The sequence below is a fragment of the Zootermopsis nevadensis genome, unplaced genomic scaffold (genome assembly GCF_977971745.1).
Source record: "Zootermopsis nevadensis isolate Lab colony 2312 unplaced genomic scaffold, Znev_1.0 Znev_ptg000023l, whole genome shotgun sequence".
In the NCBI taxonomy this organism is placed as follows: Eukaryota; Metazoa; Arthropoda; class Insecta; order Blattodea; family Termopsidae; genus Zootermopsis; species Zootermopsis nevadensis.
The window spans coordinates 6,806,978-6,833,366 of record NW_028259155.1 but is presented as its reverse complement, the minus strand read 5'-3'; the positions used below and the strand labels follow the sequence as shown (position 1 = coordinate 6,833,366).

The 26,389-nt window shown below is 42.0% G+C and overlaps 2 long non-coding RNA genes across 6 annotated transcripts; both read left to right on the top strand.

The window, feature by feature from the left end:
* The first annotated feature begins 4,584 nt into the window (after window positions 1–4,584).
* LOC147872879 (uncharacterized) lies at window positions 4,585–5,184 on the top strand. The gene is made up of 2 exons (XR_015536640.1): window positions 4,585–4,744; window positions 4,966–5,184. It is a non-coding gene; the product is annotated as an uncharacterized LOC147872879 (long non-coding RNA).
* Window positions 5,185–15,555: 10,371 nt separating this feature from the next.
* On the top strand, window positions 15,556–25,410 carry LOC147872878 (uncharacterized). 5 transcript variants are annotated; one of them, XR_015536645.1, is made up of 4 exons: window positions 15,556–16,232; window positions 18,570–18,706; window positions 24,735–25,222; window positions 25,332–25,410. It is a non-coding gene; the product is annotated as an uncharacterized LOC147872878 (long non-coding RNA). The 5 variants fall into 5 exon arrangements; XR_015536643.1 differs by lacking the exons at window positions 24,735–25,222; window positions 25,332–25,410 and adding an exon at window positions 21,986–22,254 and having other exon boundaries at window positions 15,556–15,912; window positions 16,030–16,232; XR_015536641.1 differs by having other exon boundaries at window positions 24,735–25,359.
* The last annotated feature ends 979 nt before the right edge of the window (window positions 25,411–26,389 follow it).

Genomic DNA, 26,389 nt, shown 5'->3' with positions numbered 1-26,389 from the left:
TCTAACTCACTGTCTACATCTCGCCTATGCTCGACTATTTCTTTGTTCGTTTGTTCATTGATTCGCCTGGTTTCCGCCGTGCTCTCTCGCATCTGCTCATTCACACTGGCAAACTTTTGCTCAACTTTCTCGTTTACAAGTTTCATTTCACGTCGGGTACCTTCTCTAAGACTCGCCATTTCTCTGGATAATCTGTCTGCAGTTGATTCTATACGATTTACAATACCCTCATTCGTATCTCCGTCCTCCTGCCTGAGTCTCTCCCTCTCCTTTCTATCTTCTAGCAAAGCGTCCCAAATTGTAGCTCGCAAGTCTGCTTGTGATTTTTGCAATTCGTTATCATCGTTCTTTCCACTACGGCGTTCTCTCCCCCGGCCAAAGATGCCATTGGCTCCCGGAGTGGGCCTTCTACGTCTGCCGACACACGTGGTCTCTGCGGTTCCCCTGTTCCATACTGCTTGCAGTGCAACCCATAAATACGGAATGCAGCGTTAAAGTTGCTAAAGCTGATGGTTCATGCACGAAGTGTCGTGAAAACTAAGAAGTTGAGTTCAGTGCGTAACAGTAGCCAAAGTCGCTTGTTGCTTTTCTCTTTTAAACGATGAGGAACCAACTGACAAGTATGAAATATTCATATTAACTGCTGGCGTCATATTGAGGGAACGTAAATTCTGTTTCTGGTAATTAAAATCGTAGAAGGTCAATGTTTCTTGATCCTGTTTTGATCAAGAGCGCCGGAAAAACTTTTTGATGGATCCGAGATATTATTTATTTAGACTAGAAACATCTGAAATTTAATTTGGTAACGACTATTTCGATAAAGAAAAAGTTGTCAGTGGAACCACGGTTCCGGAGAATTTGACGTAAATACGTCTTTACGGAAAGGAAGTTTATATTTATTTTATTATTATTTATTTGACTGCAACTGGATTTTTACCCGGTGGCAGTGGTCCTACAATAAGACACAAAAAAATTGGCTTTATTCTAAATATTTCCTTTATACATGCTTTGCTTATTTAACTACATTAGTTACGCTTAAGATGGCTCTGTGGTAGCTGAATGTAATGTAAAGTAATGAAATGTAATGTAAGGTAACTATGTAGGTAACCATTGTTGTTTATTTGTTGATAAAGAGATGACGTTTCCCAGGTAACATAACAATGAAGTTACACTTTTTCGTTTTCCTTTTTCGTTACATTTTTGCCGAATGACACTGACCCTAAAATATAGACGTATTTACGTCAAAACACTGAAGTTTTACTTGGCGCTAGTAGAAATTTGGGGATGATGAGGTTTTCCGAACTTTTCCTCAGTTAAGGCAAATACAAGGGCACAAATCAAAAGGAGGACGGCCCGCCAACCCCAAATCATTGAGTCCTTCAGCTGACGTGAACCTCCCCCCCTAGCCCAATTCGCAGACCATCAAGGCTTTCGCCCTGACCAAACCCTCGTTTAAATTATGAGGCTCTGTTTACCATTTCCAGCAATGCGTTCCTTACGCAGGAATGGTGTTTTCTTAAGAGAGACTCGGGTCTGTGACCTTAGATCCTGTAATTTCCTCTCCGAAACGAAAGAATTTTGCCTTGGCGTCGTTCTCTTACCGCGGTTGCGTTCCTGTCAACAAAAACCATTCTTCTTGTCAGGAGTCGAACCCAGTGTCGAGGCCTTCGTTTCCGTAATCTCCTCTTCGAAGCAGAGAAACTCTGATCCTGGCGCGATAATTGTTGTCCTTCGTGCAAAGCCAGTAATATTTGCGTCTGTTGGTGTTAAAGCGCCAGGAAAGGCCGTTGCTCTTCGGATTCCCGTTCCTGCCCACGAGCGACACCGAGTCCGGCGAAGAAGAAATATTTCTTCCGGCTCCTCCGAGAGAAATGCTGGACTCCGGGAAATTCGCAGCTGTGCCTCTGATTGCGGGGGTCACTTCTCTCGAAGGCTTGTTGGCTCGCCACAGTAAGTCGAGAGACTCTCTTACGTCTGTCTTACTCTTAACGAATGTTTCTACTAGCAGTGGCAGCCAGCACGCTGCACGCGAAGGTTAAATTCTCTCTGTAATGAATGAAGCAGAAAGACATTGCGGCGTATGGAAATCGGAGGAAAACCTCCGCATATTCTTAACCCCGGCATTAGACGAATGTCAGTAGCAAGAGATACACGCTCCGTCCGCCTTACCACCAGGAAACGTCTCGGGTACCCAGTGGATAGAACGGTGGGTTGACTTCAGAGCCAATCTGCGCGCGGTGGAAAGGAGAGTCATGCAGTTTGTACACCGACAATGTACTCAGTGTGTACCAGAGGATATATATATATATATACACAGCGGATAATATTTAATTGGGACACATCGGGACTAGAACACTTGGGCCCAATTAAGCGGCGGCCCCAATTATGCGAAGTTCCACGTAGAGTTAAAATATTTGTTCTTTAAGATTTAAGATACGTCCCAAATAACCGGAATCTACTGTATATATAACTTGTTGTTCTTTTCCCCCATATTCAAGATAATTCTGAACCTGTGCTGCAGTTTTTTAGACACAAGGAATGCAAATTACGTGCCTAAAATTATCTCAAGGCAGATTTGGTAATTTCACAATGAAAAGCAAATTTACACTTATCCAATTATCAGACAGAAATGAACACAGCTTGGAACTAATAAACTCCAGAAAGGAGAAAACTTCTTGACAAGTTAACAGTCGCTCACCTGGCCAAGAACCCGGAGATGCACAAAATGCTGTCAGTGGTTCGTATACTGAGCCAGATTAATCCAGTCCGCACCCACGCGCCATTTCTTCATAAAATATGTGTGCCTGTGTCTGTGCAAGAAGTTGTTCCGTCCAAAATGTTGTATGTATTTGTGGTTTCTCCTATGCTTGCTACATGCTCCGCTCATCTCGACCTCCTTCGCCTGAAGACCCTCATAATATCTGGGGCGCATAACAAAATCTTTTGAGCCTTCTACTTCCTTTATCTTAGTACTTTCCAGAATATTCTCGAAATTGTAATTTAAAACGACGTCTGAGAGACGAATTTGTTCCCGTCCTCAGCCATGAGGAACAATTTCCATGTGTTTCGCTCTTCAGTGTACGTCGTACCTGAGGACGGACGCATTCCAGCCTTGGACACGTCATTTAATAAAGCACGAGTCAGAAACCTCCGGTTCCCGTCTTCTCCTCAGGTACGAGATTCTCACTCAGCCTCAGAAACGAGCGACTGACCCCTCGTCTCTGCGGACGAAGGCCTCAGCAGAGACGAGGCCAAATTTTGCTTCTTTCCGTTTTTAGGTAGAACAGCCTTAACAAATGCGATTTCGTTTGCAGTCTTGCGACAAAACTCATACGGCCTGGACCCGCTGGACAAGAAATTCGAACGAGTTATTCCGGTGGCCAGAAATACAAGCAAATCGCATGAAATTTCTGATATGATCAGGAAGTTTTATTTCGGAGGTCAACATGTATCTGAAGAAACTTTTCTACGTTTCGTTGATGTAAGTAAGAAACAATTACACGTTGAAGTGATGTCATTGCATTAAACATCTCCACGCAGGAGATTCGCTCCTCCGAAGCTAAGAGCTGTTAAATTGGTAAAATAACTTCATCTTTAATAAAAACCGAACATTAAATAACTGCGTTACAGGAGGCGACGAAAATTAAACTTTTACTGAGAATGTTGCCAACATATTAAAAACATATTATCCAGCGTATTCAATTTCTTCAATTAAGGCCCAGAATAACAGAGTTTTTAAATATATTTTCTTTTTCGTAGACTTGTCAGATGAGAAAAGGAAGTGATTTACTGACTAATGAAGTTTCGAGGGGTCACCGCAGTGGCGCCTTGATTCATGTTTCCTGAAGGAAAGATGGCGGCCCTTCGTGACTAACAAGCAAGCAGAAAATCACAATCGAAACTTAATAAGCCTAGAACCCGAACGAAATCACGCGTAACGTCGACATTTCCTCTGTAATATTTTCAAGTGCATCGTACGAGTTTTGTCTCGCTGGAAGTTCGTCGCTCGCAAATAATGACGTTTTAGGTTCTCAATTCGGCGAGTTTAAAGACGGCTTTCTTCCGGGCTATTGTGTGGTACACGCTTATCGACCTGTCAGAAGAGCAATCGCCCTGATGATGGAGGCAGGAAGCGCCTCTGAAACGTCGGTGAACTTCAACCACGGCACAACAGCCCAGAAGACAGCCATCATTTGCACTTTGTTCCGGGGAACCATCACTGCACTTTTTATCTCCAGTGTCTGGCTGAGACTTGTGTTCCATTCGAGATCGAGCTGAATCAGTGTCGCAAGGAAAGTAAACTCCGTGCTCATTGCGCGTTCTTATTTCACAGATGATTTCGGATGTTTGGTTCGTGAAGGATGTCAACGACGCAGTCGAACAGATGGCAGCGGTTTCCACTATTACGAGTTCTCATTCAGCGGGGCTTTCGAGAAAATGAAGAAGCGTCTGGACGTCGAAAATCTACCGGGCAAGTTTCATCGAGTTTTCATTATTCCAAAATGTGTTTTGCTTCTGAAGAAGAGAAAAGATGAGACTACAGAGCGTTCCGAAAACAGCTTCCCAGAAGGCAGTCGTTACCCCTCGTTTCTTCTACTTCTTCAGGGACAACGCTCGGGGAGGAATTGGGGTACCTGTTTAACTACGCGCTGTCACCGAGTCCGAACGTTCTGGGACCCAACGACCCTTCCGTGGTGACTCAGGACAGAATGGTTAAAATGTGGACAAATTTCGCCAAAACTGGGTAAGTAAGAACAGCAAATTTGAGGTTGGACTTGCGCCGGAGACACGTGAAGGAGGTAAACTCTGCGTCCTAGGCAATGAAGAGGGGGGCATCTTCATGCTTCGGCCACTTCGTTGACTGCAGAGCCCTCCCTCGTACTCGGACGAAAAACGCAAGATGCACCACCAGTCTTCAAAACGTCTTTTACACAGTTCATGCTTGTCAGTAGTTTGCACTTTCAGGAACCCCTCGCCAGCCGAAGACCCACTGCTGAATATCACGTGGGCACCGTACCTGAATATTGACCAGGAGCTGAGCTTGCGGCACGACCTCAACAAACATCGACTACAGTTCTGGAAAGATCTGTATAAATGTGCGCGACAGAAAATAGTGATGAGACCATTTCAGTGTTTCTTGTAGTTGCATCTTAAGCATTAAATTGATCTGTGGAGCTACGTAAATACTAGCGAGCAAAACGTGTAACTTGACAACTTTAAACACCGGTCCTGCCACCAGAAGATGCCCATTTACATAATCAGAACTTCCACGCGCTTAATTAATCGGAACGGCATTGAATGAAACCAATAATTTACTTGTCTCTTCTAGCGATGTTAATTTATTAGGCGAATTCTTATGCAGTCAACTCCGCCCTTGCAATAACCCAACAGACCAGTGTTTCATGCCAATTGTTTAGACGCTTCTAATATGTTTATCGGAGTGAGAAAAGGTAAACCTTTACGACTGGAACTGAAGTTCCTGAGTCAGAATCAATCTGGAGGCGGCAGCTAAAAAAATGATCTTGCCCTCCTAGGAATTGTGCCCGGTTGTCTCGGCTGCAACTTGGTCTCTATACAGCGAGAGCTAACTGGCTCCATATCATGGTTAGCACTATTCACTAAACCTGAAAGGGTTATAAAACAAAATCAAATCAAAAGGGTGTGTTCTTAAACTCCATATTAGGTGGAAAAGCAGTGCTTCTGGGGACCAATGAATTGTTAAAAAGGTGTTGATGGCAAGAATACAAACTACCTTACTGGAAATTAAATCTGGGAGTATGGGGAACATCCAGTCATTTCTAAGGAATTACTATCACAAAGACAGTACAGCATCCACACTGAGGAACAGAGGGTAACAAGACATTAGAGGAGCTAAATCCAATCTTTCCTAACAGTTTCCATAATACACCTAATTTTCTGTATCTCTAAAGGTGTGTGAGAACATTATGTCAGGCACTGCCTAATAACTGATCAAATAATTTAATCCCTAAGTCATATTCTCTATGAATAGTAATGTATCTCCTCACTCTAACAAGAATATGTCAGTGTGTTATAACTTGTTCCTAGGTGCACGCAAGAGAGTCAACTTTATGCTCTGAGCAGTGAAGACCTCCGAGCACCACTTGCATAAAAATTAATCTAACCCACATGATGATGAGGTAAGGCATCTGGCTTCCTTCTGTCCATAGCCTTTCATAATTCAGAGCTCAAATGGGTCCACTCATTCTTTGAACTACACCATAATATAAGACAGCTTCTGAGGATTAAAATTGTATGACTGCACTGTAAGTCCTACCTCCAGGACCTTCTTTCTGTGGTGGCCAGAAACAGTTTTAAGTTTCTTACCATCAGCATGAGTTATGTTCTTATTAACATCATTCTGACTTCTGTTTCAAAGAAATTATGTTCGAATGATTCAGATCAATGCACTATACCTCTTCTGACATTATGGTACTAGAACACAGAAACAATTTATTTCAAGTGCTCTGATTAACCAACAAAATTATCAAACCTGTGAAACTATGAGAGTTCTTAAAGAGCCTCTACATATAGCATATAACCTACATAAGTTAATCTTTCCATAAAAACAATCGATGCTTTAAAGTTTGAAATGTTGAATGAAAAATATGGGAAACCTAAGGAGCTTTGACAGTAAGGATCAGAGAAAGTGTACAAGCCCATACAAACAAACTGGTTTATTGTACAATATAAACCTCTACAATCACTTACATTTTACGGCAACTTATGGTTTCCTTCTGCAGACTGAATGTGCTGATAGACACCCATTAATGTTGTCCCCAAATTCACACAAAACAGATATATAATGTATTTTACAACTTTAAATATATGCCCCCTCTTTGGAGGACTAGCAATTCAAACATGAAGAGCAACATCGTAATTGTCAGACAACCAACAGGAAGTACCTTACCAGGCATAAGACTGAACTGAAATGGGGTTCTTCAGCACAAATTTTGGTGTTAGGATTCTGCTGCAAGTGCAGTTCCCACTTCACCTCACACACGGTGTCTTCACACAAAAGAAAGAATTGAGTAAAAGTCGTGCAAAATTTCTGAATGATTCCTTCACCAAACGTGACAACAGTTTGGTCAGGGTGTGAGTGCTGAGCCCAGGACTTCATGGAAGCGCTGCCTGGCGTGTGGCTTCTACAGCCTGTTCTGAAATAAATGTGACTCCTTGGGGCAAAATAAATACCCATTCCCACACATAAAACAAACGCCTTAACATGTGTCTTCCCTCAAAATTCCTAATTTTTCAACAAAATGAAACTATACAATATGTGGATAACCTTTACAATACAAGGTCATCATTATACATCCAATTACTACAAAATCAGACAGTCTGATTTTTGTATCACACTCTCTTTCACACATCCAAGATACATCACAGCCTTTTCTATTTATCTCTCGTTGGCTTACGGGTTTTTACACCGCGCCAGAGGCCATGTAATATCTTCTTGGCTTACGGGTTTTTCACACCACGCCAGAGGCCATGCACACTCATTCAAAATCATTCTCTTGGGTTTCAGTAGGGAAATATTAAACCAAATAGAATAATTTCAGATTTAGATAAAGTCACAGATTTAGATAAAGTCACAATGTTAATGCATCTCCAAAACTCTAATTACAGCCAACATTCGGCTTGCCATGACAGCTCCTGGTCAACATTCTCACGTATGTGAACACACTTTTGTTTTGCCATAAAGAACTTCCTACATTAAGACACTTTCTTTAAATGGCAGATTTAACTGTACGGCTAAGTGACAAATAAAATTAGGAAATACAGAGTGATCAAAAAGTCAAGAAACCTGTTCCTGACACATGGTCTAAAAATAATAAAAAAATAAATTACATTGAAATAAAAAAACACATTATGTCTCAGAAATATCCACTGTGCTCAGCAATTCACGCATTCATTCTTTAAATCATGTCTGAAAAGGCCCGTGAAGTGCAACTTTGTTATAGAAATGGTTCATGTGACAATATTCTCGATTTGTTTGGCACAGGCGAATCAGAAAATGTATCATTCAGGAAAGGTAAGTTCAAGCGAGATGCCATATGGTGTTTGATGACAAACACTCGTTACACGTATGAAAAAGATCTCTTTGCACTTACACTGCTAGAAAACTACAGACTGTTGTATGTAAGGAGCTTACTACATGACGTGACCTCAGTGGGTTTTCTTGCGTGAATTTAGTAAAAAACTAAACTGAACATAAAATTACACATGAATTACTCAACTACATCTCACTCTCAGTGTCTGCTCAAACCCAAAGTATAAACACATCAGGTAATACTTTTGACACCAAAGAAACATTCAATCTTAGTGTGACTTAGTTCCACACAGTTTTGTTCTGCAAGGCTGAGGCAAGAAATATGAATGGCCCACAAAAGGCTTTTCTGTTCCATCTTGGCTTATGGAATGGAGCTCACAGCAGTTGCTGCTTCTTCATCTCAGGTGAGTGCTTGGCTCATCCACGTTGACTTGTGCTGATGCCTTTACCCCTCCATCTAGTCTGGTTAAACACCAATTCCCTTTACACTTATACATCCTATGTAACACAGATTGGTAACTGGTACAGTACACATTAAAACGATGGACAATCAGCAATGGAGACTTTCATCCAGAACTTGACGGTTTAAGGCTTTCAGTTTCATTTGTAAATCCTCAACACTGACATCTTTAAACTGAAAATCACTAAAATCCATAAAGCTTTCACCAAATTAATTAGTCATATTGAACTGCTGAGTGCATAAAATTCCTCTTTTGAAATCCACTGATGGCTGATACTGATTCATTGTGATAACAGTTGTGCAGTGAGTTTGTCAAGGCAAAATACATTCATTTCTACAGTCTGCCAGTGTACTAGTAGACTATGTGGGATTTGAGGTTTTCATGGCGGTGAGTCTGAAGATTGCTGTCTTCTGGATTGTTGTGCTGTGTAATCTGGTAGATGTCCAACATTTCAGAGGTCCATGTAGCCTCCATCATCATGGCGATGAATAAGCCATTTGAGCGGAAAGTGCTAGGTTTATAGGAACAGGACATAGAGAGGTCCGAAAGACAGCCCTTTTGAGGGCCTCAGGGGTCCATCTGGTGGGACACACAGGAGTTGGGTGATCAAGATGCGGGGTGAAGCAGGAGAGTGGAAGGGAGCACTGGTCGGGGCAAGATTTGTCTGGAAAAGGGCAGAGTATTGGTGGGTGGGATGCTTCCAGAGCCTTAGGAGGGAGTGACTGAGAGGCTTCCATGACCGGCTCAGGCGAAGTTCATCCTCCCTGTTGACGTTATTGGGATGCAATTCAATTTTGATGGCTTCCCTGATCATCCGATCCATGTATCCAGATCTTGTCGACAGGATAGAGGTGCCCTGGAGTTTGATGCGGTGGCATGGATTGTCTTTGTTTCTGTCAGCTGAAGGTGTTTTGTACACACGTCAAAATGATATGCGAGTAGGTTCAATAGCTTTCACTACAAAAGCCTTAGATTTAGAAGCAGTTTTCTTAGCTTCCACAAGATTATGTTCCGTTGTTTTTTGGACTATGGCATATAAAAGCCCATACACTGCTTAAAGTATGAAGGATGCTGTATGACTGATGAAAAATGAAGGCTGGCAACCTTACAAAAAAAAGTCATTTGAACCTGGAAAACGATTTCTAATCCCTCCAAAGTAAAAAGTGGAAGCATAAGGCAGTCCTTGGAGTAACCATCAATCAAGTCAGATGGGCAGCCTACAATGTTGTTGAAGTTGAAGGGATAAATTATCAATTTATTTAAGAAAGTCAACGGCTGGTTGGTACTGGTGGTTGAAGAGTTAATGAAACCCCAAAGTCAACACTGAAAATGTGCTGCCTGCAAGTAAAATACAGTGCAAAGTACTTGGAAACAGTCCATCTGGAAAAATATTTTCTCAAACTGGGCCTACACCAGCAACCTCCATTACCCTCCCCCCTCATTGTGGATTGTATTTGGACAACATTAAGAAGAAGAATGCTGTCAAATGGATTCACTGATAGTGATGGATCAATTTCACTTCATGTGTGATGGGTGTAAGGACTCAGAAGACTGAATAATTACAGCACGTCCACAAACGTGGTGGCAACGTCGATTTTGAAATTGCGCTAAACTAAACAACAATATGGGGTTACAGGCCAATCTCATTTTTTAAACCAGGCCACGTTTCTTCACATTTTGCATTCACTACCAAGACTCCTCAAGAACACAATTAAAATTTGTACCGAAGAATTTACCTAATGACAGAATTGTTTATGTCACAAGTCTCCTGATATTAAAATTTAAAACTTGTTTTAAATTTATTAATTAAAGCAACTAATTCTGCTATCAGTATAAATAAGTTGATGTAAAATTACCACTCTTTATCTGACTCTAAAGCCAAAAGTATATTAATAAATTTGAGGAGATTGTCGATAAGTATTAGGATAAAAAGTAACCTGAACTTTGATTTAAGTTACTCCCAGCGGTGAGTCCAATGATGGCTGTCTTCTGAGTTGCAGCACCGTGTAGTCTGGTAGATGTTTTCTAGTGTTTCAGAGGTCCTTGCCGCCTCCATCACCACGGCGATGAGTTACATGGTGCTATACTCAGAAGACAAGTCAACTCATAACTTCAAATTACCGCACGTTTCCCCAGCCCATGGTAACAGGCCATAGTGCAGTGAAAAAGGCTTTCAACTGCAACTAACTTTTCAGAATGCCTGTACCTGAAACTGTTGCCACAGTAGTCCGTACTCTCAAGACACTTCCTCAGCAACTCTTTGCAACTTTCTTTATTCCTCTGAAACAGAAAATATCCAGAAATGTTGGCTGGTGCCCCGTACCAGACTGGTGACCGCCGCGCCCCCAGACCTCGAAGATCGCAAAGTTCCATGGCTACATCACTTCTTCTCAGAAACAGCGCTGCTGGGAGGCTGAAACAAGAACAAAACCTGCGGGACACGAGGCTTATGCCTCACCGCTGCATTTGCTTATGTTAGTGTGATCTAAGGAAATTTAATTTCTGTCTGTTGTAACTAGAAAATCAGGAAACAGTGTGATCAACAATATCGACAAAGTAGGAATCAGTCCTATGGTTTTGGTGAGTTGCAACTCTCGTACTTGGTACAACTCATGGTACCTATCGGCCAACTTCAGAGGCACGTCTGAGAATATCCAAATCTACTTTTGGTTCCCAATGCATGGACAACCACTGAAAAACGTTGTGAGCACATGAAGACCATGAAGGAAAGAAAATCTGCAATCAGTGGAGAATGTGTAGTGCCCAATCCATTTGTGTACAAGATTGGAAAGTGTACACAATTACATGCTAATGCAATAATAGTGAAAGTATGGAAGTCGCTTAAAGTGGCGGCCACTATGTTACATGGGCTACATCACAAGTTGGATAATTCAAAATGGTGAAGACAAGAATTCAGTTACAAAACATTTTGCTGTAGACCACTCTTTCCCACAAATAAATGACGTGGAAAATGAATTCTGTTACCTGTAAAAGCGATTATTTCCGCAGAAAGACTTTCAGGGAGGGGCAGTGCGTCCATAAGGGTTACTCATATCACGAATTGCTAATTCATATTTTTTTAAACAAGTCCAATTGAGGTGTAATTTCGCGTTCTACATAATGGATAATGTGCGGTCCAAAAGTTCCCGGACTGAATTTTTTATCGCTTTTCTACCATCGCCATCTTCCGGACCGAGGTTGAACTACGTAGTAGAGACCCCTTCTGACAAGGGTGCGAGTGGCAGATGTTGTTAAGAAGGGTTGTCTCGTACGAGCAATTCTTGTTGCGCAGTGTCAAGGTCGTGAGATGGGCGCGAAGGAGGAACGTGTGGCGATTAAATTTTGCTGTAAAGCCAATATTTCGGCTTCAAAGACTGTGGAGCTGATTCAGAAGGCTTACGGTGATGCAGCGGTAAGCGGAACAACAATTTTTGAGTGGCACTAACGGTTTCGAGAGGGCAGGGAGTCAGTGAAGGACGACGAACAAGTCGAACCGATAAAAACATTACCGCCGTCGCCAAAATGGTTCAACAAGATCGAAAAGTGACGTCTCGGTTAATAGCAGACACACTTGGCATCCCGAAAACAGTGGCTCTGCGGATTTTAAGCGAAGATTTGCGAAAACGAAAACTGTGCGCCAGATTTGTCCCGCATGCCTTGACGCGAGAGCAAATGGACGAGCGAGTTGTTAAACATGATTAACAGATGAAAGAGAACTTTCTGGACAAGATCATTACAGGTGACGAGAGTTGGTGTTATGCGTACGATCCCGAATTGCGCTTCCAAAAATCAAGAGTGAAGACGATTTTGATCGTGTGACCTGACAGTCAGGGCGTTGTGCAGAAAGAGTTCGAGAAGCTGAGAACTCTTTTTGGGCAGAATAATGGACCTGTCGTCTGACAGAACACTAAATAATAATAACGGGGGACAAATTAAGTTGCACTAACGCAGTTAGACGCTCCATAACGCTGGCACCGGGGACAGCACCAATGAACACAAAACCGCACAGGCTACCCGAATCCCAAAAGGCGGAGGTAGAAAGGCAAGTGACTAGATTGGTAGAAGAAGGAATAGTCAACTTTTGATAGGACCAAAGAAGTTAGACGCGAGTGGAGAGAAAACCTGGAGGCCGGCGTCCGAATGAGAAAACGGTAGGAAATGCATACCCACTTCCTGCCACATCCGAGATATTGGATCAATTAGGACAGTCCAAGTATTTTTCGTGCATGGACATGGTAATGGGGCACCACCGGATCGAGCTCCGGGAAGAAGACAGAGAAAAACCGCAAGGTCACTGGGCCTACTGGAGTCGATGTGCAAGTATCGACACTGGCCAGCGCCTTCTTATGAAGGACTCATGAACGTACAGTGTGGACTGACTTTTTTTACAGCTTTGTGCAAAAACAGTTCGTGGAGGAAGGTTGCACTGTGAATGCAGAGTATTATAAAGGTGATTTAAACCGCCTAATTTTGCGCATTCGACGAATTCGCCGCGCCCTTTACCGCACTCGTGATTTTTTTCTCCTGGACGACAAAGCCCCGGCTCATTCGGCAGCATCTAGCGCAGAGTTGTCAGTGGAACCACGATTCCGGAGAATTTGACGTAAATACGTCTATACGGAAAGGAAGTTTATAAATTGGCTTTATTTTAAATATTTCCTTTATACATGCTTTATAATTGAGTAAAGTTTGATTAAGACATTGCTTAATCAACTTGAATTAGTTACGCTTAAAGTGGGTTTGTGGTAGATGAAAGTAATGTAATGTAATGTTTTATAGGTAACAATTGACGTTTATTATTTATTTTTTTATTTAGTGTTCTGTCTGACGACAGGTCCATATGAACAGGATCCTTCCATCCTTTTCTCGGACTGGGACCTGTTCATATACGTTCTTGGCAGATGATCCAGAAGTGGTTTGCCATTGCCTTCTTCTGTGTGTGAATGGAGTAATTGTTGGGATGCCACGGAGGAAAACTCCGTGTTGCCTAGACCACGGCCTTGCCCAACACAAGTTATAGTTTCGGGCACCGCCGGGAATCGAACCCGAGACCCCAGGATTACAAGGCCAGCGTTCTAACCGCTAGACCACCAGGAAACAATAATGCCGAATAAACAATCGAAGTTTCCAAGGTAACATAACAATGCAGTTACACGTTTTCGTTTCACTTTTTGCCGAATGACACTGACCCGAAAATATAGACGTATTTACGTCAAAAAAATAGTGTTTAGGGAGGAATTTACTGAAGCACTTTACTGGAAGAGAGAATGTACAAATTTGTCAATTAATGTCATAATTTCTAGTATGTACTCATTTAAATCTTAGTGCTTGATCTATGAATTCACACAATACATTTACTTTGTAAGATGTAAATCAGTAAAATGCATGGCGTATAGTGGGACAGCTTTACTTACATCCATAAGAAACTGTGACAGCCCACTCTGAGTTCGATTCTCGAACAGGCAGACCGGAGATGGACTTAGACTGGACTTTTGGCGATTACTCCAGTTTATATGCAAGGAAAGGGGCCTAAGTTAGTTTTGTTTCGGTAGCGCCTTCCTTAATCGGAATTTATAATCAAATTGTATTGAATTTTCCCGAGTTGACGGTTAGTATCGCTAGTTCGGGCCACATCTTGGGAGACTTGTTTGTTCCACCGGGCGACTGCCTGGCACCAGCTACGTGACCAGATGAATGGGTGATTTTATGATCGGTGGCTCGACTTGGTGGGATGAGTAAGCTCTTCCAGATGTGTTTTAGCCGTTAGAAGACTTAGGATAAATCACGTCACTATCCACCAATGGGTTTAAAATAAGCTATCGGCGGCAAATTTGTAAGGTTAGGGTGATGAACCACTCAGCCAATGAGAACACTCTTGAGATTCAAAAGTCTTGGGGGAGTCTTGCGTCCAGCAAGGGACTTCCAAAAACTCACTTACGCTTTAGTCTCGGCGGCGAGTAGTCCTGCACTCGGCGAGGGAAAGTACGAAATTAATAAACGTGCCTGATCAAAGTGAACGAATACACAATTTATAACTGAACGACATCCCCTCTTATTCCACTGCCTCGCAAGTCGATCCCGAAACCCCTCTTCACCAACCCGTATATTCCTTGAAGGCAAGAGTCCATGCCCTGAGTTACCAAAACGAAACCCAACACAAAACCCCTTGCAGTCCTGATGGAGAGTTTGGAGTGAAAGGACGGTTACAAAACGTTTCATAGGAACTTGTCAATGGTGAGCCAAATTGTTACGGTCCCGCCCTCTTTGTGTAATTTTAATATCCCCCAATCTATGCCTATCAAGGAACTTATTTTCGAGGTTACTTGCAACCACATTTTGTAACCCTGTGTCGAGTAGTGCGAAGGTCCAGGGTTGTAGTGGAGCGAAGAATAAACACAAACGTGGATGTTAACAGTCTTTAGTGTAGTCCATCAATGTTTGCTGGATATTTATGCTCTGTGATGTAGTCCATAATATTTCCGTGGAATTTCTAGAAGCTTCCATCATTGAATTAAGTGTGTGATGTGTAACGGTTGCATAAGTATTTTGAAAGAAGTTTTGAGAGTTGTAATTAATAACTTGCTCTTAGTGTCATTTTAGTTTTAACATACGTGGTTAAGTTTGCAACCAACTTCGGTCAATAGAAAACGGAGAGGAAGCAGGAGGTAAGAAAGAGAACAAAGGAAAAAATTTGTCAGTGGAACCACGGTTCCGGAGAATCTGACGTAAATACGTCTATACGGAAAGGAAGTTTATATATTGGCTTTATTCTAAATATTTCCTTTATACATGCTTTACAATTGAGTAAAGTTTGAATAAGACTTTGCTTAGTTAACTTGAATTAGTTACGCTTAAGATGGGTCTGTGGTAGCTGAATGTAAGGTAATGTAATTAAATGTTTTATAGGTAACAACAATGCCGAGTAAACAGATGACGTTTCCAAGGTAACATAACAATGCAGTTACACTTTTTGCCGAATGACACTGACCCGAAAATATAAACGTATTTACGTCAAAACTCTGATTGCAGTGACGTAACAGAAAGTGTTTGGAAGTTTCTTAAGTGTTGATCCACCACGTAACATAAGAACCAGAAAATTATTTAAATATTTTAGATACCTTTCATTGCTTTGAACAACAATTTTACCATATATCAGATGTAAATTCAGTACTTTCAGGTTAACTTTAAAATATTTCTGCCAGTCTGGTTTTCAAACAAGACTTAATTGTTAGGAAGTAAACTTTATCTTGTATTTGCAGGCACCTTCAGAGAATGCTGGCGACAAGCATTTCCATGCTAAAATACGCAATACAGCTGGGGGACAGGCACCCTCATTATACGGCCATGATGTGGCTTGTATCATTGTCCATGGTTCTGCAGGTACGTGACACGTAGGCCGAGGTTTCTGTGTTCATTGCTCACATGCAGTAGAAGGTACCTTATATTCCGCATTAGGAAGATACTTTCTATTTAACCTTGGACGGGGTCTGCATTCAGTCGTGCTCGGGGCAGATTGGGTGAGAGTTGTCCACGGAGAATTCGTCCTCGTGCGGTGAGATTGTGTTCGGATATGGAAGGGAACGAGCTGGCCTTTCTCAAGGCCCACCTCCCTGAGCTGCTCCGGCAGGTCGTGAAGGAGCTGAGGGATGCCATCATCCAGGAGAAGAAGAGGGAGAGAGGAGCCGCGTCAGCAGCCGAGGGTACAGCTTACAAGATTCCTAGTGTTTGTTGCGTTTCTCATTAATAATGTGTTCATCAATATGTAAACACCGCTTTTAATAAAGTGTTCGCCTCGCTCGAGACGACACCTCAAGGACCCCCACTTACGAGAAGCCGCGCTAGACCACAACAACAACAACTAAGTGAAAGAACATTAGTCCAGAGACAGGAGACAACTGACGAGTAGAGCATCTTTGCACAAAGTTAAATTTCCACCAGTAAGCAGGTAGGATAAGTTGCATGCAATTCATCGGTTGGAGGAGGAGTTGGAATTACAAGAGCTTGTTTTGAGCCTGAAAGCCAGATGGTGAGGTGTCACCCAGCAGATGGAAAGTACAGAGCCGGCCTCATGCTCTACAGAGGGGACGTCGTGGCCCGGGATGCCAACGCTTCCGAAGCGACCATCATGAATGAGCGCTCGATCCAATTCGTGGACGGGTTTTCATCTCGCTTTACTGTTGGCATCAACTGTAGTTCCAGGAGACCTGGGAAAGACACCGCGTGCACTCTGCATGCTATCCAATACGACCGCCATTGGCAAGGTCTTTGCTCAGATTAGGGAGGAGGTCTGGCATCCCGATGAACGGGATTGTGACGGAGAAGATTTGCAGATTTAGAGCGTGGCCTTGTCCAACCTATCAAGGTGGACTACGTCAACAACCCAAATTCACCTGTACATGCGTTGTACAGAAACAAAAAGGTTCATCAGAAGACAGGTGAGTCTGAGGCATGTGACCCACTGGGCATACGATGCGCGCTGTTTTTGTGAATGTTTATGCTATCATGTGCTTAGGCATAGCAATAGGTGATGATTTTCTGTGGTCACAGAAAATGGAGTTTTACCAGACCCTCGGAAGGTAGCAGTGATTGAAAACTTTCCAGGACCCACTTCTGTAAAACAGGTAAAGAGTTTTGTGGGAATGGCGTCTTACTACAGGAAATTTATCCCCAGGTTTAGCAAGATCGCAGCACCATTGCACGCCCTGTTAAAAAGGGATGTACAATTCGTTTGGACGCCCGACCTAGAAAATGCCTTCCAGGCACTGAAGGGGAAATTGATTTCAAAACCCATTTTGCAATACCCTGATTACTCTAAGGAATTTAAACTAACAACAGATGCTAGTAATGAGGGCATCGGGACGATTCTGTAACAGGGAACAATAGGAAAGGATTTACCAATCGCCTACATTATTCGACAAGTGAGAAGGAGCTTTTGGCAATCGCATGGGGAGTAAAGCACTTCAGACCCTATCTTTACGGACAGACATTTAAGATATCCAGTGACAACAAACCCTTAACATGGATCATGAACATCAAGGATCCGGGTTCGAGGTTACTGCGATGGCGAATCAAATTGCAGGAGTATGATCATGAAATTGTATATAAGGAAGGAGCTCTGAACACTAACGCAGACGCTCTAAGCAGAATCAATAGTGTAACCCTGGCTGGCAATGAAACGTGGGCGAAAAAGGCACAAATCCTGTACGAATATCACGATGCTCCACTGGGAGGGCACCGGGGTATGAACAAGACACATAGAGCCATAAAATCACAATATGGTTGGCCGAACATGAAACAGAAAGCTGAGGACTACGTAAAACGATGCCAGAGTTGTCAAATCAATAACGTACTAAGTCCAAAGGTAAAAGTCCCCATGGAGATTACCACAACCGCGAGTAAGCCTTTCGAGATAAGTAGCCTTGATATAGTTGGAGTGAGAGTTTGCAAACCTAATCCCAGCGCTGCCCTAAAGGAAATCGCGCACCATATTTCAGACTGTGGCGTATCTGTGCGAAATGCAGCACTGGACTGCTTAGCACGAATACATGTGCAACAACATGTTGATGTTTACGAAATTATTGGAAAGGTAATTTACATTTTTACACTAGACAACAATTGCTTCTTCCATCAACATATTTTTCTTTTGCAATATTACTTTCTCTGGTTAGTTGTCACTTATTAAGGTGAGGAATTGAGACCGTGTTATGTGAGAGGACTCCTGTGAAGGCGCGTACTCTGGTTTTGCCATCGTGAGAAGTGTGTTCATGAACGTCGGATCGCCTGCAAAGTGCACGGGTCTTTTTTAATAACAGAGTAGTACTAACCATTAGACCATTGGGAATACCCAGAAGATGCAGTGGAGCAAACGCCTGAGAACGTGAAAGTCAGCTCAGATTGTGGAAATGCAGAACATAATTTTCTTATAATGGTGAACCATTGTCACAAATTAGTTTTATTTTGTATGTTCTTCTAGTACCAGAGTCTTTATATATTATTTATTTACTGTAGGTGCAATATTGTGACTTGTACTTTTGTAGATGGAAGAGACATATTTGAGTATGCTACGAAGACGTATTGCGACAGTTGTTGAGCAGCAGCACCACCACCACCAACAGCAGCAACAACAACAGCACCACCACCACCAAGAACAAGAATAATCTTGAGCAACAACAAGGTACATCCCTTTACATAATTTATTGAACCATGTGTGTAGTTGCGTCCCGCGCCAGTCTGAGGCATCATGCTTCAGACCGGCAATATGGAATGCGCGCTGGTTCAAGTCTCGGGGGAGAAGAAATTTTCTCGTGAGCTTTCGACCAGTGCCAACCCAGCATCGTGAGGAAATTGGGGAGCGTAACCCGGTCAGGAAAACTAGCAATGGCTGGGGGTTCGTCGTACTGACCACACGTCACCCTATATCTGGCAGGTAAACTTATACCCGACTATGCAGCGTAGCATCCCAGAAGATTCTCTGCCATGAACCCAAAATCTCACCAACACAGAACGTGTTTGGCTCATGTTTTGGACATTGTCCATTGTACCAGTTTTTTTAAATTGTTGAAAATAGTCAATTTCCAAAATCTGTGCATTTTAAAACTATTACAATGGGCACAATCCCAAAGATGAGTCTTACGCCATTATTGGAATTCTTTTGACATAGCTTGATACAAAACGTCAGGAAAGTGAAAGAAAGTAGTTTCAACAGATCTCAAACAATTTTAATTACTTTATATTTGCTACATAACAAAACTTTGTCAAAGTTATTTCTACAGACGCTGACAAAAACTGTCGCTCTGCTGCTTTAGCCATGTTTTCCCGACTCAAGGGGTCGTTTTCCAGGGTAGCGATGTGTCGATTTAGGGCGTCTACATGCTGCATAAACTTTCCTGGGCGAAATTCTGTTGTGAAATCAAACTCCGCTAATCTGAGAGACCATCTCATTAACCGAGAGTTATCTAAGAATTTCATTAGATGCGCCAAAGCTCGATGGTCAGTCTGGATGCAAACCAAAGACACTCCGACAACTGTCGCTTTTCGAGGCTTCTTGAATCGCTGGGATACGCGAGGAGGGTAGTGTTTTCTTTGCCAGAGTGAAGACACTATCTGCAGAAGTTTGGAGAACCTCGTCTTTCTTTTGTTTGACTGTAAATATTTGTTGGTAGTGAAACTGATCCAGCATTATGGCTTGAAATCTTTGTTTGAAAATTTCACGTTGTATTTTCCACATGGAACTCTGTACTTCCTGTGCAAAATGTCTTGGCCACGGCTATGAGTTTTATCTTCGATGCATAAATTTTGTCATCTTCTGCCATGACGTCGATAGAAGTGTCCTGCGTCCACTCAGTTTGGAAGTCACCTTTGGCGTGAAGACGTTGAGAAAGAGACAGTCGTCCTCTCCCGACAGTAATGTCGTCAAGTCGCTCCTCTGAGTGCACGTGCACCCTTCCGAAGTCGCATCACGAGTTCCTGACCATGGTTCCGGCGCTTGAGGGGCCGTCAGCGAGCAAATTTCGAATTAAAACTGAATAGAAATTATTTGCCATCACAGACTTTGCTTCGAGAGGCAGAGCAACGGAGCAGAACTGCCAGCGAATGCGTCGTTAAATTTCTCAAGCTGTTGGACATTTCGTCATTACCAGGAATGGTTAATCAGCATGGAATTTAGTGACGTGTTTGCGTATGTGAATAATTGTGGCTGGTAAACAATTTCAAGTTGTTAGACTCGAAATAGAAAATTTTTACGCATAAGAAAAGCTCCTGCAAAATTCGCGTTTATGCTTCTAACGTGCATCGGGAATTAAATAATCTCATTCCTACAATCTATTTGATGTAGGCCCGAGACCGGTTGTCGTGATTGAAGTTTTTCGTGGTTTTATTTCTTTCTTTCAGGCACATTCTGTGATAGTACCGGAAACTAGGCCGTAGTCCTTTCCTTCAACGTATTTTACAATTTATTATTCATTACTCGTCCCTTCATTCGACGTAATGCACTTTAGATTACAAATATCGTCGTTAAACAGGCCGTAAATACAACATTCGAAGTTAAAGACCGTAATTTCATGATGATCTGCTGGAGTTTTTGTACCGTAGAGGCTGAAGATACGACTTTTAAGATTACGGCGTGTGTATTCGTCTTTTACAGTTCATGCGACACCTTTTTCCCAATTAATAACCTCGTTCGAATTCATGCAATGGCCCTTAAAAGGGTATCAGAAATAATTGCGTACTTTCGCTTAATAAAAGTCTGTTTTTGAATTATATCCTGCTTGAAGTAAATCGCCCGTGGACATCTGAACCCCTACAAATGGATTCCAAATCCTCGCACTCTTTGTGCAAGAGACATTGGATTCAATTTACGTAATTTACCGCTGGTACATTTCCCGTTTTGATCGGCTTTAACAAATTTATTGAAAGTTTTGTAAAAATTAAGACGTCGATATATATCATTCAATTTGTCTCTCACGCAATGTTAGTTACTTTATGTACGATGTGACATTTTAGGTTCTAAGGTTTTTTCGTAATTTTGGCGACACTTTTCCTCTGGACACGGCGATATATTGCGAATGATTTATGTACTTTTCACAAAATACAGACCGCAATGTAGAACTCGCGTTGTTACTTATCATCTTCTCGTTACCTTAAAGTTGAGGTCGCCGACAGGAAGTTTGGCCTACGGAATTCCAAGAAACGCCACGCACTTTTTCTAGTTTCGGATAAATGCTAAAAGATTTCCCTTCAGCAAACCTCGTTGCACTCTTAGAATTGGTTTTCATGAGGTCTGCTCCTCCGACGCGAGGCTGCTACACATGCAGAGCATCTCCAGTGCCAACGCGGAGATCCGTCGGCCCGCCATGTCTCCACGTCTGTGCGCTGGACTCCAGAGATCCAGATCCATTTCAAGTTACTGCATTATTTATCAGAAGCATAAAAAGTCACACTGCTCACAATTATTCAGTTTAATTTGAAAATTTTGAAACACTTTCTTGTATATTAAAAATTTGTGTCTTATGGAAATGCCGGTGAATCAAATAGTAAGTAATTCAGTCTGCACTGATGTTTTTGTGTTTAATAGTACAGAGAAAGCTGTTCTACTCCGTGCCGTACTACCGCTAGAATACAGCGTCAGTACCCTCCCTCACGCGCATTTCACAGCTCATATCTGAGCGAACGACTAATACAGGGCCTCGTAGTATACCCGTAGAAGATTTCAGGTGCATTAGAGGAAGTGGGGGGAATCACGCAGCCACATTAATTATTTTTCAAACGATTTGAATTGAGCGCGCTCTTTTCGCACTGACATCTCTGGTGACGCCATAGAAATGGTCTAGAGCTGTTAATGGCCGCCTAATTTGTTGTTGTTTGTGTGGATGTCTCTTCTAAGTTTTAAAGTTAACAGATTGCACGGTAGGCGTAACTGAGTGTTCGTTATTCATAATACAAAACACATTTACAGACAAGACAAGAAATTTATCAAAAAACCGATGGAGATCGAGGATTTGAAGAGCAGAAATGCAATTGAAAACAAATAATATGTTAACTTCGATGAAGAAAGCAAGAGGATTAGTTGGAAGAGTGAAAGTGGACACAACATGAATGGATAGTGACTGTTGGACAGTGGACAACTTAACAAGTGCACCTTCAGACAGTGGTACTGGGGCAGTCTTCAAAGGATTAGTCAATTACATAATGTAGATATAATAAAATTGTTCTATGTTCATCAATTTTGTCTTAGCAATAAAGCATTAATTTATTATAATAATTAATTATTAATTCAGTACTCAATTATTCTCTCACTATTGAAAAAGAATAATCGGGATTCGAAGGAAGGAAACATTCTCCCTGTCGCAGGGGCGATGGGCTCAACAGCGCCCGGGCCCCACAAAAATCGCCTTTAAAATTAAACAAGTTTCAAAAAATGACGTTATTTATGAACAAGGGCAAATTAAATTGCCGACCACATCAGAGCACTGACCGAGAGATTTGACTCGAGGTTAGCTGGTGTGGGGAACCCCTTAGTCCGGCAACTCGGGAGGCACTCGTGCCGAACGAGGGCTGCCAGAGGTCGCCCAAGGGCAACCGAGGGCGACTGATGTTCAGCAGGCCAGCCGAGGCTGTCCCCAAAAGACTGCCAAGTCGGCACAACGAGTGGTTAGACTACTCGGCTACCCTGAGGTTTTCCGTGCTTTTCCTCAGTTGTAAGGCGAATGCCAGGGTATAACTTAATAGGGGCACGGCCCACCACCCCCCCCCCCACCGATCACGGAGGCCATCAGCTGAAGTGATCTCCCCCCCATGCCGCAGAGGCCTTCAGCCGAAACGGACCCCAACGGAGATCCAACCAAATTCCTTTGGACAACTTGCCTGACGGGATGACCTCCCATCAGCAGCAACAGATCCCAGTTTGAATGGTCGAGGCTCCCGCCACGACGAAACCCTGTTAGCGTTAGCACAATTTCAGTTTTTTATATTAAGACCGTTATCCATTTCCAGCAATACGCCTCGTGCGCAGGAATGGTGTCACCTAGGAAGGGACGACGCTCCGCCCTTAGTTAGCTTTTTGGTTGGTTGGCTTTCGTCAGTCTGGAACGAATTGTGCTGCGAAGAGGTTTTGGATAAAGTGCTTCGAGATACGTTTGTTGCCTTATTTAGCAAAAACATTTCAGAATAACTCGTGGATTTATGTTCTATGAATTAGTAACAATTTTGTGACAGTGTCCCGCACTCGTTCGATTAATATTTAATTTATAATTCAACTTTCGCTGCGTGTGGACATCGAGATCTCCTCCTGTTCACAAAGGGTGAGCCAAGGGTTTCCTATTTATTATTATTGCTCATTACTTTTACAGGTTATCATTTACAATTGTGAGAAGGATTATTGCAGCGATGCGCTGTCTCTTACGAAAGTTTACCGCGGATTTAAATGATGTTCTTCCCTTCAGGAAGCTGTCGGTCTCCGCATTCCTGCTCGGAATCTGAGAGACTCTTCTATGTTCAGTTGCAGCCCTTCGATTAAAAACATTCCCTTTCTGGACGCTCATCAACTGCTGATGTTGTCTCCTGGGGCGTCCATGAATTTGTAAGGAAGATCGCTGTCCCTTAATCGCATTTTACGAAAATCTAATTCACTTGATTTATTTAAATTATTATTACAAACATCTGATGCATTCAGTAGTAATTTTTCTTTGTGCATTAACGTCCTATGCACTCGTGTGTTGTTTTCTTTCCATCTTTATTACTGCGTTCGTCTCGCGTGCTCCATCTCTATTGGCCTTCTGGCTATTGAATTTATTTGTAATTTCCTGTGGCATCGTGAGGATTCGTAAGCAATTGTTAAACATCGTTGTTGTGCTCCAAATACCATCTGCATTTAAGGTAAATATTTCAATTTCTGCAGCAATAGAAAAGATTTCGTAGCTCTTTTAATCCGAAGAATATTTAAGAATCCCGAATAATCGCTGCTTACAGAGTAACCCTTAAACACGGAATGAAGCGTTAACTCGTGTACGAACTAGCACTCGGTTTGAAGTGTCGTGAAAACTGTGAAGTTCTTCTTGAAGTTTAGTACAGAGCAACGAAGTTTAGTAGCTTGTTGCTTTTAAGTTTGAAACGATGATGAACCAACTGACAAGTATGATATCGTCTTATTAACTGAACGAATGTAAATTGTTTCTGGGAATTAAAATCGTAGTAAGTCGATGTGCCTGATCTTGCTTTCATCGAAAGTGCAGGAAACGTTTCTTTAATCCCATTTATCCTGCAGTGCGTCCAAGGATGAATAATACATACAAAATATCTTATCCCTGGAGAGACAACCCAGGAGAAATTATTGCCTTCTTTATGCTACAGAATAGGGGCACAGGGTAGGCCATGAAACTTCCTTCGCCGAAAAATGGCGCATGTAAAGAATCCTCAGACGGATTATTCAGTGCTGTTATTTGTTGATGCCTGAATGATCTTATTGTCATCTGTATCTAAATAAGTTACCAAGTTCTTAAATAACTCTGATCAACATCACACCTACCATTACAATTAGTTTTTAGTATAATAACAGAATAATCGGCCGATCAGAGAGCAAAATATTAGTAATATAAATATAAGCACACGTAGTACAAATTTGTATTCGAATTTCGCGTTGAATTTAAAAGGGCACCGATGCTATAATAGCATTGGAAGGTAATAAGATGTATCTTTTTTGACTGCAGGTGCCTGAGAAGAAAACCGATCTTTGATAACAACCGACAAACGAAGAAACAAATCAGGACATAACGCAGTTTATTAACGACCATGGAGAACGTTAAGAGATTAATAGACGATCTGATATTTGCTGAGAAGAAAGAACAAATATTAGCAGAGAGGGAACATTTATTTATTATATTATCTCATTTTGCTCGCGTGGAGAGAGAGCTGGAGGTCCTTCGTGAGAGAAACAAAGACGTCGAGGATCTGAGAACAAAAATCAAGGACTTACAGAAGCAACACCTGATTAAAATGAGAAAAACACACGAAACCATAAACGGACTGATTCATGTAGTCTCAAGTATCAAGGCCGAAAACGTGAATCTGAAGCAGCAGATTAAGAGCTTTCGTGGCTGCCACTATCAGGAAATGGCGCTAGCCTGCAGCAAGAACGCCTGAGAACGTGAAAGTCAGCTCAGATTGTGGAAATGCAGAACATAATTTTCTTATAATGGTGAACCATTGTCACAAATTAGTTTTATTTTGTATGTTCTTCTAGTACCAGAGTCTTTATATATTATTTATTTAATGTAGGTGCAATATTGTGACTTGTACTTTTGTAGATGGAAGAGACATATTTGAGTATGCTACAAAGACGTATTAGGAGATTTCTTCAGTAGCAGCACCACCACCACCACCACCACCACCACCACCAACAACAACAACAGCAGCAGGATGAAGAACAAGAATAATCTTGAGCAACAACAAGGTACATCCCTCGAGTAAGCCTTTCGAGATAAGTAGCCTTGATATAGTTGGAGTGAGAGTTTGCAAACGCAATCCCAGCGCTGCCCTAAAGGAAATCGCGCGCATTATTTCAGACTGTGGCGTATCTGTGCGAAATGCAGCACTGGACTGCTTAGCACGAATACATGTGCAACAACAAGTTGATGTATACAAAATGATTGGAAAGGTAATTTACATTTTTACACTAGACAACAATTACTTCTTCCATCAACATATTTTTCTTTTGCAATATTACTTTCTCTGGTTAGTTGTCACTTATTAAGGTGAGGAATTGAGACCGTGTTATGTGAGACGACTCCTGTGAAGGCGCGTACTCTGGTTTTGCCATCGTGAGAAGTGTGTTCATGAATGTCGGATCGCCTGCAAAGTGCACGGGTCTTTTTTAATAACAGAGTAGTACTAACCATTAGACCATTGGGAATACCCAGAAGATGCAGTGGAGCAAACGCCTGAGAACGTGAAAGTCAGCTCAGATTGTGGAAATGCAGAACATAATTTTCTTATAATGGTGAACCATTGTCACAAATTAGTTTTATTTTGTATGTTCTTCTAGTACCAGAGTCTTTATATATTATTTATTTAATGTAGGTGCAATATTGTGACTTGTGCTTTTGTAGATTCCAGACGAACATTTGTCTCTACTAAAAAAACGTATCGCACAAGCTGAAAGAGACAGGGATGCACAAGCTGAAAGAGACAGGGGTGCACAACCATCCAGCAGTTCTTAGCAGCAACAGCAGGAAACAGTTGAACAAGTATCTGCACCAACAACGAGGTACATCCCCTTAGATAATTTATTGAACCATGCATATGGTTGCATGTGCCTGTGATTTAATTTCTGCTCGTGTAAAATTGTTTAAAGTGTTCATTTATG